This window comes from Schistocerca cancellata, chromosome 6 (genome assembly GCF_023864275.1).
Source record: "Schistocerca cancellata isolate TAMUIC-IGC-003103 chromosome 6, iqSchCanc2.1, whole genome shotgun sequence".
In the NCBI taxonomy this organism is placed as follows: Eukaryota; Metazoa; Arthropoda; class Insecta; order Orthoptera; family Acrididae; genus Schistocerca; species Schistocerca cancellata.
Window position 1 is genome coordinate 121,751,584 of NC_064631.1, and position 18,089 is coordinate 121,769,672.

The following is an 18,089-nucleotide window of genomic DNA, read 5'->3' on the forward strand; positions in this document are numbered from 1 at the left end:
TCTGCTTGTTGTCATAACTATACTTTAATTTGGTATATAGCAATGCTGATGTACAGTGTACAAACATAGAGTTTAGGTTACACTATGGTACTAGTTACAGATTGTTCGCTTGGCAGAGCCTCGTTGTAAGAATTGTGCTGCATCCACTTGTTGACATTCTGTTCGCTACTGGTATATTTACTCGCTATTGCTTGCCTTGCTTACGCTCAGTGCCTTATATTTTTAAGATAAGAAAATGAACTGCTATAATTCGACGAACGACATTAGTACAAGAAACTTCATAGAAGTCACATGAGCTGGAGGTTTTATGAAAGCTGTATAAATGTATGCCAATAGGAAGGAAGCTAACGACATGACATACCAACACAGTTATTACACTGCCTTTTTCGTGAGCAATTGAAATAGGAAGTGACACTTGACACAAGAAATACTCCACATGTTTGCTTCTGTTTGCCATAATTCTTGAAGTGGTGTACACACTGTGAAATATTAGGATCATTCACACTCCGTAATCGTACTTAATTACTGAGAGTTATTCGAACTAAGTCTGTTAGAGGTCATGTATGCATTCTTTGTTTATAATTCATAATGAATAGAAGATTTTGGTCAGATGGATTACACAGAGGTTGTGTGTTGACAGCGTGTCTTCGGATTGTATGGGATGAGGAGGTTTGCATTAGGATTTTATCTGTACTCGATCGAGGAGACTGACTAGAGGAAAGAGTTGTTATGGAAGTGAAATGATACTGGCAATAAGGTTTATATGTATCGACGTATTGAAGAGGTATTATGTAGGATTGAGATTATATGAAGTTGATTGGAGTTATGGTGTGTAAGAGGTAAAATAAGTGAGGTGCATATTTTTTTGTTGTTGTTGGTCTATATGGAACAAGGAGGATGAAGATAGCAGACTAGAACACTAAAATGGAAGGAAGATTGTCTACACACACTTTGTTAAATCACTAAGCAGTATGTACTTTTTTTTTTTTTTTTTTTTTGGAGAGAGGAAGCTGCATATCTTGGCACACTGACAGTTGTTCAGCAACCGTACATTTTGATCTGGCTTGGCAAACATTGGTCTTGACATGATGACTATGACGTTGACTTAACTATTATTGACTTTTATACATTGCTGTCACTACTACTTGATACACATGATGAACATGAAATTTTGACAGAAGTGGATCCACACAGTTAACACTATTAAATTACACAGTAGTACTTAATGTGGATGAAAGATGAGTGAGTGTGTTTTGTGTGTTTTCCTTTCCTAATCCTACCCACCTATCTCCTAAATATTATTTTATTTGTTTGTAGAGGCTTGCACTGACACCCATAAATATTATAGGTTTACTGATGTTTGTGTACTTGTAATAGTTAATATGACAATTATCTGACATCATTTGTGTGTTTGTTATGATTTGTATGTTTAGTGTAAGAGCATTGGTAATAATTTTGTAAAAGCAATTGTGTGTGCATTCAAACTGTTGTTCACACCTGCACCTGTTCAAATTGATGTGTGACACTTAGAAATGTTTAATTTCTGCTGATGAACTGTCTGATTAGTGATAGTGAATATTATGGACTGTTACCTGCACTTGTTCAACATAATGGGTGCCACCTGGAAATGTTTAATTACTGCTGATGAACTATCTAATTAGTGATAGTGAATATTATGGACTGTTACTTGGACTTTTCCTACATGATTGGTGCCACTAGGACATGTTTCATTTCTGCTGATAAACTCTGATCAACAGTGTGATTAGTGATAGTGAATATTATGGACTGATGTCTGCACCTGCTCAACATTGCTGGGTGCCACTGATGACTGCATCTATTGAAATAATGTCACTTGTTGCTGTAGCACCTGTTCAACATTGTTGGGTGCCGCTGATGGACTGTTTCTACTGAGATGATGTCACTTGTTGGTGTCTGCACCTGTTCAACATTACTGGGTGCCACTGATGGACTGCATCTATTGAAATAATGTCACTTGTTGGTGTCTGCACCTGTTCAACATTGCTGGGTGCCACTGATGAACTGTTTCTACAGAAATGATGTCACCTGTTGGAGTCTGCACATACTCAACATTACTGGGTGCCACTGATGGACTGCTTCTACTGAAATGATGTCACCTGTTGGAGTCTGCACCTGTTCCACAATGCTGGGTGCCACTGATGGACTGCTTCTACTGAAATGATGTCACCTGTTGGAGTCTGCACCTACTCAACATTGCTGGGTGCTACTGCTGGAACTGTCAATCACTTGTTGTGTAAACATTTTATGTGAATATTTGTATAAACTGATTTTTTGTGTATTACTGTTTGTGGAAAGTTATGAGACTCTTACCTGTACATATTCGTAATTGCTGACGCTATTGATTGAACTGTTTAACCACATAATACTTGTGTAAACTATTATGTAAAGTCACATGTATGAAAGAATTTGTATTGCTTAGTGTGTTTTGTATATTAGGCTATTGAAAGGTCAGTGCAAAGCCAAAATTTTATCTAGTTATATGATATTTACGTATTAATATTATCTTTTATTTTTGTCTGTAATTTTTTTTGACGAATTTGGTGGTATTTTCACCACCAATGCTGGCAAAAATACCATCAAATTCTAGCCCGTGGAGGAAGGGCATATGAAAGGTGGCTACACTGAGCGACAGCGCCAAAAATCGCGCCAGAGAGTATTGTTTCGCCGCCTCCACTGGCAGTGATTATTGAGACGTAGCGGCAGGCAGTTCTTGCCGAGAAGTTGTGGTGGACACTGCTTGTAGCTGAAGTTGGAATGAGATAGGGTAGTAGTGAGTGTTTGTTCGATGTTTTATGCAGCTATGTGATGGGAGAGATAGCAGATGTTATTCCAATGGAGATACTGTAATGGTCAGAGTGCTTTTCGTCAATATATATGAAGGTAATAAATATTATTTTGTCTATTTATTTGTGTGTCCTGAATAATGTGTCATTACAGGTTCAGTCAACAAAGCATCTGGCTTGTGTTCTTGTATTAGAGTGTAATTCTGGGTTTCTTGCACAATTATAGTATTTCTAATTTTCTTTTATCACGTCAGTATAAATGATATTTAAAAATTCTTGTCTTGTTGAAGAAGAACCGTGCCAGATGTGCGTTGAGTCATACTACCACATACAGAACAGCTACACTTGTGCTTTGTTGGATTCGTAGATTTTATAGTTGCTGGGGACTTAATTAGTTAATTGTGTTAACAGAAATATTTTTACATTCTTTGTTGTCATTCTATGCTGTCAGATAGCGTAACAATTAGTTGTCAGGGCCAGCCGTTTACGAGACTTGCGTAATCGGACATACAGCGACAGAAAATTAAAAAGTATTTGCATTGCATTCTTATCTTAATTTTAATTTAGCCCCCATGCAAAAGCAAATCTTCAGTATAATGTAACTGAATATTTAAATGAACAGCGTAAGACCCCAGCTTTCACACGGAAATAGCTACTATAGAAGAGAGTAAAAGGCAGAACTGAGACCGTAGCATTTGTCCTAAAAATTAATTGAGGGCGGAAAGAAGTCAAATGGTTCAAATGGCTCTGAGCACTATGGGACTTAACTTCAAAGGTCATCAGTCCCCTAGAACTTAGTATTACTTAAACCTACCTAACCTAGGGACATGACACACATTCGTGTCCGAAGCAGGATTCGAACATGCGACCGTAGCGGTCGCGCGGTTCCAGACTGTAGCGCCTAGAACTGCTCGGCCACACCGGCCGGCGAAAAGAAGTCATAGGACATATATTCAAGATCAAACTGCCTCTGAGACTGGAAGTTGTGTTGACAATAAATTTTGGGATTACAGCAGCCCCTCTCGTTAAACATGTCTTTACGCGTCGATTGTTAGATTAACTTTAGTGAACTCGGATTCTGACATTAATAACTTTTTACTAGATTGTTACCCTGGTTTCAGCGATAGGGTTTGAGTGCCCAAACGGTTTTTATTTTTGGATCTTGAGGCAGCTGATAATCTGGTTCACTTTGCTGCAGTTAATATTGAGACTCATATGTAGTGAACTTCTTTGCACTGTTACGGACTACGATCAACAGCGAGAAACTGCTTTCGCTTTAGGATTTTGTGATTAATGGACTGTAAGCAAACTAAGCATACTCGTGTTCTGTGTACATTGTTCCGCTGCACTACATTAACTATTATTAATGGCTATTTTCATCTGAATCCGCCGATTTGCGGTACCACCATTAGTAAACGTTCGAATTAACTGCAGTAAAAGTTTACTGGAAACAAATGATAAGTATGCTCTTTCGATAATTTTACTAATCCCATGGGCTATATGCATAAAGGTTATTTATTTGTAAATAATTTCGTTAACTTGAGTTCTAAATTGTAATGGTCTTAGGGTCTGTGTTTTAGTAAATGCATGTGCTTTGGAACTCTGGTATACAACAGACCCATATGACACTGAAACGAGCCCAGATAACGCTCCAGGTTACTCACAGCCCACACCAGTAGTGGCATTCAAAACCATAGTTACTGTCATCTCTGACTATCTTTTTTTTTAAATTGTCTGCAAGATAGTTTCAGATCGTTCCGGTTGCCTGTGATAGGTGGCTGTGTTCGTGGAAAAGAGTGCTGAAATTTGAAGTTGAGCGGAGTAGTGGGCTACATCAGAACCTTTGAGATCTGAAAGAGACAGCTTTCGGTAGGCGAGGTGTCTGACATTTGATTCTGGTTGTATGTGGACCGCAGATCTATGTTAAATTTCAGAGACACACTTGCAATCCTAGCTGTTGTTTTATCTCAAATGTACCCAGAACGCACATACTTTTTGGGGAAACATGATTACTATTATTTCACGCCATTCGTTGTGCTACTGGTTCCTTTTTCGAAGTGTTGGATACTCGTCACAGATGTGTCAGTTTAAATTAACGTTTATTGACCACTAATACAGTACTGCTCTTAATAATGACTGTTACTTACGCCAAAGAAGATCGGAACTACAAGTGGCGTTCAGTAAGTAATGCATCACATTTTTTCGGGTTGGTTTCATTAAGGATTCCAACACATGGTATTATTCCCCTATTTTTCAACATAATCACCGTTAAAAGACGTTACGCCACCTTGGTGTGACGTCCTTTATGTCCGCATGGTACCACTCTATTGGTAGACTTCGCAGCCAACGTCTTGCTGCTTTAGGAACCTCTCCATCATACACATACTGCTTCCAGCGGAGTGCATCCTCTATTGGGCCAAATATATGTGAGATACCGTCTATAGGGGTGATGTGATAGAACGGTGCAATGAAGTTTTCTGAGTTCCTCCCGGGTGTGCAAACTTGTGTAAGGCCTTGCGTTTTCATGGAAAAGGAGACGTTCGTGTGAATTTTTGTGGCAAGGAAGAAGCTAGTCGTTTCTTCAGTTTCCTGATGCTTGTCGTGAACAGCAACAGAACTGGGCGTAGAGTATCGTCGACGTATCGCTCTACTGTAATGGTGCCACGGATGACACAGATGACACCACAGCGGTACTTATCAGAAACGAAATATCACCCCAGACCGTAATCACTACTGGCCGTAGGGCCGTATGGCGGGTGACAGTCACGTTGGTATCCCGCCGCTGTTGTTTTTCCATATTGTGTCCTCAAGGTCCGACTGCCTCAGACTTTTACTGTCTTTGATGCAGAATTGTCTGCGATCTTGCGGGCACTGAAGTACATGTGACATTCTTCCTCTCCTAAATTTCTTGTCTGTTCCGATTCACTCAGTGCCCTTCACTCATTGCAACGTTTGTATCCGGCAGACAAAATTGTCCAGACCATCCAGAATGCCCTCCTCCGACTACAGCGACTGGGGAAGGTTGTAGCTTTTTGTTGGGTTCCGGGGCATGTCGGCATTGCTGGGAATGAAAGGGCAGATGTCGCAGCCAAGGAGGCGTGTCTCGCCCCACAAGTATCTCAGTGTGCTGTCCCCTTGCACGCACTCACCTCGCTGTTGAGCTCACTGGTCATGCGTCGGTGGGAGGATGAGTGGCTGGAAGTGACTGACAATAAGCTCCGTATAGTCAAGCCCACAACGCGTGTGTGGTGTACTTCCTTTCAGCCCCATCGACGGGACGAGGTTCTCCTCATTCGGCTTCGAATAGGCCACAGCCCTATGACGCATGGCTTCCTTCTCCGGGGAGAGGACCCTCCAATGTGTGGTGCTTCTGGCGTCCAGATCACTGTGCGCCACGTTTTATTGGATTGCGTTTTATTTTCTGACCAGCGGGTCGCGGCTGACTTGCCAGCGGACCTGCCATCTCTTTTAGGCAACACTCGAATGAATGTGGTTAAAGTTTTAAAGTTCTGTGCCCTGTCAAATGTTTTTACAAATATTTTAGGGAGAGGATTTTAATTTGCTCACTGTGTGACAAGCTCACCCATTTTATATGTAAGTGGCCAGCCAATAACAATTTCCCGTGACATTTGTGTTGCTATGTTTCCCCTTTCCTTAGGTTTTACTTTCTTATGTAGCATTTTCCTTCTTTTCCTGCTTTCTTTGAGTGTGTGCTTTAGTTTTCTTATGTCTGTCCACATTCGTTCCTTTTAATGTGTGTCAGGGCGCTGATGACCTCGATGTTGAGCGCCCATAAGCCCCAACACACACACACATACACACACGCTGTCCGGAAGGTCTCCGCACACGCCTATGCGCTAGAATCTCATTATGTGGAGTGTAATCGTCGTCAGTGGTAAGTTCCTCTTCGAACTGTGACCGATGACCAACGAAGATGAGTCTGGAGACGTCCTGTACAGCGGTGAGATGCGAGCCTGACTGTCGGCTACATCCAAGGGTCTAGGGTTCTACTTCGTTTCACAGCAGGGCCCTTTAAGTTGTCATATGCGGCATCTTTAGAGCACAGAGGTACGCTGACGATATTGTACGCCTCATTTTGTTGTTCTTCATGACCAGCCATCCTGGGCTTACATTTCAGCAAGATAATGCCCACTTACATGCGGCAAAGAGATTATGCTGCTTGTCTTCGTCCTTACCGAACCGTGCCTTGGCCAGCAAGTTCTCCGATTTTCTTCCCAATTAAAAATGTTCAGCTCGTTATGGGCACGGCCCTCCAACCTTCTCGAGTGCTAAACAATCTAACGTGATAGTTGGACAGAATATGGGATGAGGACATGCAACAACTCGGCTAATCAATGTTAAACGGAATAACGGCTTACAAAACGGCCAGAGATAGACCAACGCGTTACTGACTTGCTCAGTTGTGAAACTGTTTTTCTCGAATAAATCATCCACTTTTTTTTTTTTTTTTTTGAAAACGTAATCCCTTGTCTGTCTACAAGCGTGCATCACATCTACCGATTTCCATCCCATTCGGATAATCGGATAATACCTTCCTCTTGATTCGGCTTTTTACTTTTTCTTAGAGAATATGCACTCTGCATGTGCTTGAGGAGTGCCTCTGTAAAAGCTATGACTATTGGAGCTTCTTCAGCACCAACCCATTCTCCGACGCACTTAAAAATTGCTGAAAGATATACTGCAAAAATATGAGTTGAAGGAATGGAGCTTGTGCTGCTCCAACCATGAAATCTAATCGACAATCCGTGTCCAGTCTTCTGAGTAAACATAAACAAGTGCCTATCTTTCCATCTCTCAGTGGCCTTGGAAACACAACCTACTGGACTCAACTTGAAATTTCACCAATCTGATTGGCTATTCCTTGCCGTGCACTAGTCCGTCTGTTGCAGGCAACTCTCTGTGTACTCACCAGACTATCACAAACAAAAGACAGAAATATGCTCCCTAGGAGGTGCAGGGTCATACACTAGAGTCTCATAGCTAGAAAGGAGATTCTTGATGGTTTTAATATCAGGCTCGAAGAAGCTACTGGACTGGAAGAATAATTTCCCACACAATAAATTATTACGATTTTAGTTTCTCGTTCGCCCAGGAGGGTGTATGGATAAGGCAGGCATCTTTAAAGTCTGGCATCTTTAAAGTCTTGAGAAGCCTGCAGTGGCCGAGCATTGTCTCAGTACAACCCATTCTATGAATTATCAACACAGCAAAATTCTCCAGTCGACAAGTTCGTCCTGGGACAGTGTTGTTAAGGGCGCAGTGGAAATACGTAGCTCGACGAATCATGTAAACAGAGACACGGGCTTTCAGCTCAGTACAGCATTGGCCATATTGAAGTAGCATCGAGCAGAGAGGAGTACTATTGGTCATACGGCGGATGACGATTCGCCAGAAACATAAATATTCTGTTGACAACGGGAGAATGGTCACGCGCCAACGGGGACGCGCATTTTTGCTTGCGGTTTCCGACAAATGTCGCCGGGGTGGCAGATGGCAGCGCAGAGCAGCAGCGGCAGCCTCCACGCGTGCGCCGAAGTCTTTGGTTCTTCGTCTTATAGGCGGCGTTGCTGTCCTTCCAGCTATCTGTTGATATCGTCGCTATTGGCCATCGAATTTGGCGCCTCCACGCATCCTCACTTCCTGCCTAAAACTGGCATAAATAGGGGGCTCTAGTCACGCCTTAGCAGTGTGTTCGTCGCACCTGAAGATGTCGGCCAGTTGCGCTGATGAAATATTGTGGAGTTTTCACTATGACATCCAACGTCTCGCCGGAGAATCATATATACAACATGTCCGTCGGGAAAGTCCCAAGCAACACATCTTTAAATTTTTCCTCGGTATTTGGGATACAATATTGACGATATTGAAATAAAGTTTTTGACAATTGATTATATCCAAAGAGATTATTACTTTCCTAACTGGTCTTTCCTCGTAACTTCGCTCTGTCAGAAAATGAAGTAATTAAAAGCGTTTAGAAATACGAAACTCTAGTTTCTTAAATTAAACACGACAGCTTTATGAAGCAAAACGTACGGCGATACAAAACACGTACGTTGCTGGAGAGAAACGTTTCGCATAACGAGGATACGAAAGAGGTTAATATAAGAGTCAATACCGCTCGCAATGATGGGTTCGTCTATGTGACAGTTATGTGTGGCGTTAATTACATTATAACGCCACTGCGATAGTTTCGAGTGACCTACAGCGTTATGAATCAACGTCACAGGAGATGACAGCGTGCTTTCATAAGGGAAGAATTTAATTATCCATTTCCCATCCAGGATGAGAAGGTCGATTATAATCAAGCAACATGTGGTAATTAGAAATAAGCGAACACTTAAATGTTTAAGTCGAGACATGTCTATCATTGCCTTACTGAATACACGGCGATCTTTTCAAACAAGATGATCCAAAGAGATCACTTGGTGCCCACGTAAGACAGTATTGGAACTGCGGTCTTCCTGTGCAATCAACGTGCTGATCATTACTGAAACTCCGTCCCCTCTCCATGCATTTCTTTGAAATTGGAATAAATGCAATATTCATCCGAAGAAGAAATAATAGTAGTCTTACCAGCACTCGTAGGCGAGGAGGTGACTATTTTTAAAAGAGCAGTCAGCGATCACTATAGAAACCTCGGCCTAATGTGAAAGCACCGTAGCGCATTTCACTTGTAAATGGGTACGAGAGGCGTGGCGGAGTGCCTCACGCCGGCAGATCCCTGTGAAGTGGAAAACGTTGTCGGTTCTGACTTAAACAACAGCCGCCGACCGGTAGCACCCTAGCAGCGTATCTTGTCCGCAGTGGAATCTTCTTCTAAATTGGCATAAAAGCAATAACTTATTGCTGGTTGTTTTTGCTGTAGTGATATTAATTGATGACTGACGTGCTCCCATGATAAAATTTATGCGATTGCGTTTGTCGCCTAAAATAAATACAGTTTTGCTTAGTGGTGGATGTTCGTACAGATCTTAACACTTAAATCGAATTTGCTTCTCATACCACAGTGTATAATGCCCAACATTTACGAATAAATATCGACGCAATTACGAAATATTGAGACTGTGAAATGATAAATTAAATGTAATTTATTTCACATAGAACCATCGGTTACAACTGTGGCTGTCGTTCTGTACTGCCGACAGGTCTGCAAAAAAGTATTTTTTGAAAGTTGTTTGAAATTTGATAACTAACTTTTATGTACCCTTCAGCACTGATTTCCAAAATGCAATACATTTTTTTCTATTACATCAGGTTTTCTTTAAAAAAAGGGAGTATTTTTAGGTATAATAACAAAATTTAAGCAATTTATCAAATTTTTTCCAACTTTATAAAATTTTATTTTGTTTATAAATCATGTTCTAAACTACATTTCCAGTACACTTCCATTCCTCTTTAAGCTCATTAGTTCTTATAATAACGCTTTCGCTTTCTGTCGAAGCTTCTTTTATTGCTTTTCCGGTAGTGGACTCGTTGAGGATCATCTCTTTTTGTAGTCCAGAAGTAGTCCGCTATCACGTTGACGTTCCGCCTTCCTTGATATTTTGTTTCCATTTCTTTGGTGCCTTGGTGGAATCTGTCGCCCTCCTCTTCACTTACATCATCAAGATTTGCAGGGAAGTAGTCACGATGTGTGTGGAGAAAATGAACTTTAATGCTCATGTTACAGCCCAGTTTCTTAAAGTTGTCGGGCATGTTTGCGACGATTTTGTAGCTTGGATCTCTTTTGTTTTCTAGGAAACCGGTAACAACTAATTTAAAATATATACACGCTGCCTTTTCTTTTGTTTCCATTTAGTCCACAAAGTTGGGATCTGTTATTAGTTTTCTAATGTCTGGTCCGACAAAGATTCCTTGCTTTAGCTTTGCCTCGGATAAATCAGGAAACTGTCCAAAAAGATATCTGAAACACCCCCCATCTTTTTGGCAATGCCTTATCAAATTGTTTCATCAGCACCAACTTAATGTGAAGTGGCAGAAGTAATACCTTCTTGGGATCCACAAGACTTTTCCTCTCAACATTTTTAGCTCGTACCTGTAAGGTTTTTCTCAAGGGCCAAGCTTTTTTTTTTTATAAAATGTTACTTTCTGTCACTACTGTCCCATTCACAGAGAAAGCAAGGGAACTTCGTATAGCCACTTTGTTGACCAAGCAGCATTGAAATCACTTTTAAATCACCACATAGTGTCCATTTGTGGCCTGAATAGCAGAATTTGCTTAAAACCAGTTAAAGGTTATCGTAACATTCTTTTATGTGAATCGAGTGTCCAGCTGGTATAGAAGCATACAGACCGCTCGGCTAATCCCGCGCGGCGAAGAATCAATAAAAAGCCTCCTCTAATCAGGAGCATATTCTGTTTTGAAACGTCCCATAAGTCCAGGAACATCACTGCAAAACACCAGGTCACTTTCTGGAGAGAAGAAAGATACAAACGCCTTTTCTCGATCGATACCAAGAAAAGGATGTACCCGGAGCCAACATATGTTTAACTTCCAATCTAGATCCTAAAATCTCTGCCGATTTTTTTGAAAGGCTCAGGTCTATAACTCAATCGCTCAATTCAGATCGTGAGACTGGAATGGGATAGGTTGTGCCAGGATCGTAGCAATCTCTGTCTTCTTCACTACCACCTTGCTGAGCCAATGGCTCGTGATCATCTGTATCATCCAAAGAATCTGGAGGAGAGGGTACTATTTCGTGAAGAACTGGGTGAATGGCTGATTGAATGTTGGGGTAAGAAATATCCCTTTTGTTTTTCAAATTGAAACCTCGTATGTTGCAAGAACAAAAATAGCAGTCATTACTACGAGTTTTGGGCTTTCTCCAAACCATTGGTATTCCAAAACGTAAGGATTGCTTTTTACGTTGAAACCATAGCCTCAGTTCTTCAACACACACTAAAAAAAAATTTGTCTGGGGCCTAAGGCTTATCATAATGGCCTAACTTTATACCAAAATAGGCGAAATATACTATTTCAACAAAATCCGAAATATTTCTTTATTGTTTTTTAACGGCATAGTAACCACAAATGTAGCAAAAGAAATCTGGCGAGTTTATACATCCTCTGGTAGCCATTATCCATTGTACATATAACAACACAAGAGAACAGTCACTACTTTCAAGCACTACTAACAAGAATACGTGAACAGCACAGAGTGAAGAAGTACTGTGAACGGGACAATAGCCGAAGCTCACTGCTTGGTGATGGTGGGGGAAGGGGCAGCGCAACAGACACGCACTGACCGAATATGCCGATGGTTTCTCCTAATTACTCTTTATCTTACGTATATGTGGTATAAAAACGGCTAAACAACAATTTATGGAGATCCTAAAAACCAAAACTCAAACTCACTAGAGTGCGGAAATACCGAAAAAAACTACAAATAGACATATAGTTTGTGAAATAACTATACGTGATGGAATTTTTTCAATATTTTTCACGAAATCAGCGTTGAAAACACTATAAAAATCACTTAATAGATTGGAAACAATTTTTATGTCGCAGACCTGTGTTATTATATCACCTCAGCACACTCTCTGCGCCGGCCGCGGTGGCCGTGCAGTTCTAGGCGCTGCAGTCCGGAACCTTGGGATCGCTACGGTCGCAGGTTAGAATCCTGCCTCGGGCATGGATGTGTGTGATGTCCTTAGGTTAGTTAGGTTTAAGTAGTTCTAAGTTCTAGGGGACTGATGACCTAAGATGTTAAGTCCCATAGTGCTCAGAGCCATTTGAACCACACTCTCTGCGGGAGATGTATATACTAAATACATTCTGAAATGGTGTCCAGAAAGTAGTACGGATAATCCAAAGTATTTCAGAAGGATACATTCTAGTTCTGTATTGCTTTTATTAGGGAGTGAACTGAAGTAATTTCGTTGTCATCAGGTTCTTATGCCATTGAATGACTTCCTCATATTGTAACCTAAAGTAACCTTGAGTATCACTCCTCTGGTGTTCGATCGTGTGTATCGGAGAGCACCGAATTACGTAGGGATCCAAAGGGAACGGTGATAGATCTTAGGTACAGAAGAGACTGGAACAGCACATTACGTCCATATGCTAACACCTTTTTATTGGTCTTTTTCACTGACGCACATGTACATTACCATGAGGGGTGAGATACACGTATACACGTGGTTTCGGTTTTCAATTACGGAGTGGAATAGAGTGTGTCCCGACACGTCAGGCCAATAGATGTTCAATGTGGTGGTCATCATTTGCTGCACACAATTGCAATCTCTGGTGTAATGAATGTCGTACACGCCGCAGTACATCTGGTGTAATGTCGCCGCAGGCTGCCACAATACGTTGTTTCATATCCTCTGGGGTTGTAGGCACATCACGGTACACACGGTACATGATGGCCACCACATTGAGCATCTACTGGCCTGACATGTGGGGACACACTCTATTCCACTCCGTAATTGAAAACGGAAACCACGTGTGTACGTGTACCTCACCCCTCATGGTAATGTACATGTGCGTCAGTGAAAAAGACTAATAAATAGGTGTTAACATGTGGACGTAATGTGCTGTTCCAGTCTCTTCTGTACCTAAGGTCCATCACCGTTCCCTTTGGATCCCTACGTAATTCGGTGCTCTCCGATACACACGATCTAACAGCGGAGGAGTGGTACTCAAGCGTCAACTTTAGGTTACAATATCTCCGGATGTAATTAACATTTTACAATGCAACAAACGGCACTGATTACGTATTTGTTTATATGTTCAGATGTGCTAACAAAACTCACGTGGTTCCATTTTAAAAAAAAACGTAGGTTTGTGTTAAAAACATACTTCCGTGCATTTTTGTATGGTTTGTATTAAACAATTACACTAGCCCTCTCCTCACGTTCGGTCTGTGGAATCGGTTCGTCAGTATTTGATGTGGTTTACGAAATATATCCAGCGGTAACGTTCACCCTGTATATGGCTTTCCAGATCCCCTACCTATGTCCATGTTGTAGCGATATATGAAAGACCTTGTTTATTAGGTATGTGGCCGGACCCTGCGTGATCTGATAGACAGCATACGGCGGCATATAGCTTTGATTACACCGGATATGCTGTGGGAAACTGTCGACTACTCCGCGTTGTGGATGCAGCATATTGCTGAGTCCACCATGTTGTATAAACGCTGTAATCTGTGACCATTCTCAGATAAATGTTCCAAAACCACCGTTCTCGTGTATTTGTTCGTTCCTCACCTCCCCTTTTCCTGTACCTACAACATATTCTGATTGCTTAGAGCGTCATGTTTTCACCTGGTGGCAGAAAGAAGAACTATTATTTTGGTTAAACATACTCTACTCCATGAGCACTCCGATTAATGAACATACTTACTATATTTAAGCGCCCAACAACGTCTGCAGCTTGCACTGCAGCAGTCGGACCACCGACGAGTTTAATCATAGCCACCCGGTATACAAATGTTTGTACATCACGTGGTCCGAGCTCAATGACGTTACCTTATTGAAAATGAAAATTACAGAAAAAGAAATATTGCTGCCAAGAGGTGGCAGAGAGAGGTTCGGCCTAGGAATAGTATTCCTTAGAATACATAAATAGCAAACTGTGGGAACAGAACAAAATAGAAGCATTTGAGATTTTGTGCCATAGACGGGTGTTGAAAATTAAGGGGACTGATAAGGAAAGGGATGAGGAGGTTCTCTGTAGATTAGGCGAGGAAAGGAACGTATAGAAACCATTGAAAAGAAGAAGGGACAGGATGGTAGGTCATACACTATGTGTTGAAAAGTAACCGGAAACCTGGCTGAAAATGACTTACAAGTTCGTGGCCCCGTACATCGGTAATGATGTGATTCAATATGGTGTTGGTCCACCCTTACCTTTGATGACTACTTGCACTCTCACAGGCAGGTGCTGGAAGGTTTCTTGGGGAATGGCAGCCCATTCTTCACAGAGTGCTGCACTGAATAGAGGTATCGATGTCGGTCGGTGAGGGCTGGCACGAAGTCGGCGTTCCAAAACATCTCAGAGGTGTTCTATAAGATTCAGGTCAGGACTCTGTACAGGCAAGTCCATCACAGGGATGGTACTGTCGTGTAACCACTCCGCCACAGGCCGTGCATTATGAACTGGTGCTCGATCATGTTGAAAGCTGTAGTCGCCATCCCCGATTTTCTCTTCAGCAGTGGGAAACAAGAAGGTGCTTCAAACATCAATGTAGGCCTGTGCTGTCATAGTGCCAAGCAAAACAACAAGGGGTGCAAGCTCCCTCCATCAAAAACACGACCACACCATAACACCACCGCCCGCGAATTTTACTGTTGGCACTACACAAGCCGGCAGATCACGTTCACCAGGCATTTGTCATACCCTCACCCTACAATCGGATCGCTACATCGTGTACCGTGATTCGTCACTCCAACACAAAGTTTTCCCAGTGTTCCATCGTCCATGTTTAGGCTCCTTACACCAAGCGAGGCGTCATTTGGCATTTACTGGCGTGGTGTGTGGCTTATGAGCAGCTACTCGACCATGAAATCCCGGTTTTTTCACCTTCAGCCTATCGGTCACAGTACTTGCACTGGATCCTGATGCAGTTTGGAATTCCTGTGTGATGGTCTGAATAGATGTCTGCCTATTACGCATTATGACCCTCTGTAGCTGTCAGCAGTCGCTGTCAGTCAACAGACGAGGTCGGCCCGTACGCTTCTGTGCTGTACGTGTCCTTCACTAACACATCGGAAACAGTGGAGCTAGGGATTTTTATGAGTGTGGGAATCTCGTGTGCAGATGGATGACAAGTGACAACCAATCACCTGATTACGTTCGAAATACGTGCCCCATTCTGCACTTCCACGATTTCTAATGACTACTGAGGTCGCTGATACGGATTACCTGGCAGTAGGTGGCAGCACAATGCACCTAATACAAAAAAGCTTATGTTTTTGGGGGTGTGCGGATACTTTTCATCACATAGTGTAATTTAACGCTTCAGGGAACATCTGCTTTTGTGCTAGAAGATGCCGTAGACGGTAAAAATTGTAGAAGAAGGGAGAGATTGGAATGCATCTGGGAAATGGTTGACGACGCAGGCTGGAAGTGCTACTCTGAGATGAAGAGGTTGGCACAGGAGAGAAATTGGGGCAGGCCACATCAAACCAGTCAAAAGACTGATGAAAAAGGTAAGTGGCTGAGGAATAGGCTTAAGATGGTCGGTGGTAACATACAGTGAGGAATTGTTTCCAGGAAAAGCAGTCGTGAAATCGAAATGAATTTCACATATCTATTAATTTAAACAAGGCACTGTTGGTATTGTCAAATTAGTACACGTGGAAATACAGTGTCGATTTTGGTCCGATGATGGTATACCCACTGGATGATAGTAGGTATAGTTTCAACATCCTCCGCCAGAAGACAGCACGGTGTCACAGCTACTAGAGTGCTATCTGTGTCTTTAATATGGAATGCTTGCAGCCAGAAGACTCATTGTGGGGCTAATGTGCGAAGCGAGCTAACAAACATGCCAAAAAGGCGTATTCGTCCTTATTACAGACAACTGAGCGAGTTTGAAAGGAGTGAGATTGTGGTCTTCCGAGTGGCGGGATGGTCTATTTCAGGGGCGGGCAAACGTTGCACGCGGCTCATGAGCGCACAGCGCTGCACGTGTGTTGCTCGCGTGCAGGCGTCGACCGGGGCTGTGGCGACAGCCGGCAGGTTGCGGCAGTGTAGTGCCAGGCTAAGTTGCGGACGTTGATGCGAAGCGAGCACTATGTAGTGAACGTTGTATTTCAAGAAACGGAGAAGTGGAGATTTGCTATCTTTTAAAAAGTAATGGGAGAATCATTTTTTCTTTGTGCAAAAACGTGAAAATTCGAAATGTTTAATATGTGGCAGTATTCTCGCTGGTCAACGGAAGTTTAGTATTGAAGGCCATTATAATAAATTTCACAAGGACGAGTACAATTTATTGTCGGATTCTGAGCGGATGGGGAATTGACTGAGCTTAAGAAGAGCGATCTGACGATACCAGATGAATCTGTCGTAGTTGGCCGGCCGGAGTGGCCGAGCGGTTCTAGGCACTACAGCCTGGAACCGCGCGACCGCTATGGTCGCAGGTTCGAATCCTGCCTCGGGCATAGATGTGTGTGTTGTCCTTAGGTTAGTTAGGTTTAAGTAGTTCTAAGTTCTAGCGGACTGATGACCACAGCAGGTAAGTCCCATAGTGCTCAGAGCCATTTGAATTTGTCGTAGTTGCTGTTGTCACGAGAGATCTGCGACTTTCTCTCGTCGTGTCTCTCATCTAACTGTTTTAACATTTTATGGAGCACTGTTTTCAAGTTTTCAGGACGACAACAATAATAGCCCAGCGGTATGTGCAAGTTATAAGACTGCGCTTAATATAGCGACAGCTGGAAAACCATTTGCTGAATTAATAAGTCTCGGTTAAGAGCAAACATCAGTGATGAAAATTTACGTAACTGTTTGTGTTTGTCTGTATGTAGAAATTTTGTTCCAGATATTAAACGTATTGTAAACTCCACCTGTGATAATTAAATAAAACGTATCGTAGGTAATAGGTACTCTTTCAAACCATGATTTCTTTCAAGCACTCCTACTAACCTTATTCATTCACTCAATAAAGCAAGCTAGGAAACAAAACGCATTACAGAGGTAGGAGCGGACAGAAGGTATGGTGGGGATGGGAGATAAGCAGATGGCCAGCTTGCCCCTGTGTGCACGCGGAACACCTGTTAACTGCACGCGTGCAAGTGCACCGCACATGTGCAGGATTCCTGCCGCCCCTGGTCTATTTGGAGAATCGCCACACAAGTTGGACATGCTGCGAGATTGCACAAAGATTCTAATATCAGTGGGTGCGTGAACATTCTTATACTCACAGACGAGGTTCTGGGTGTCCGCATAGCACAGACGGTGCCAGGATCGTCGTATTGTAAGTATAGCAATGGCTGATAGATCGTACAGCTACCACAGCACAGAGCGCTTGTTAGCCCAACGCGCTTTTGAGAGTCGGTGGTTGGCAATAGCACTACGGGCATACACACCTGTGTACCGTCTCCCACTCACGTCACGGCATCGACGTGCGCGGCTCGCGTGGTGCCTTCAGTGGATCACTTGAAAGAGGAAAGGCGTGCCGTGGTCTTCAGAGATGAAGGTAGAATCTCCCTGCACTCACGTTATGGTCGTCTGCGCATACGGCGGAGACCTGGTGAGCTCCGTCTCGTAGACGGCATTCGTCCAGGACGCACTGGCCC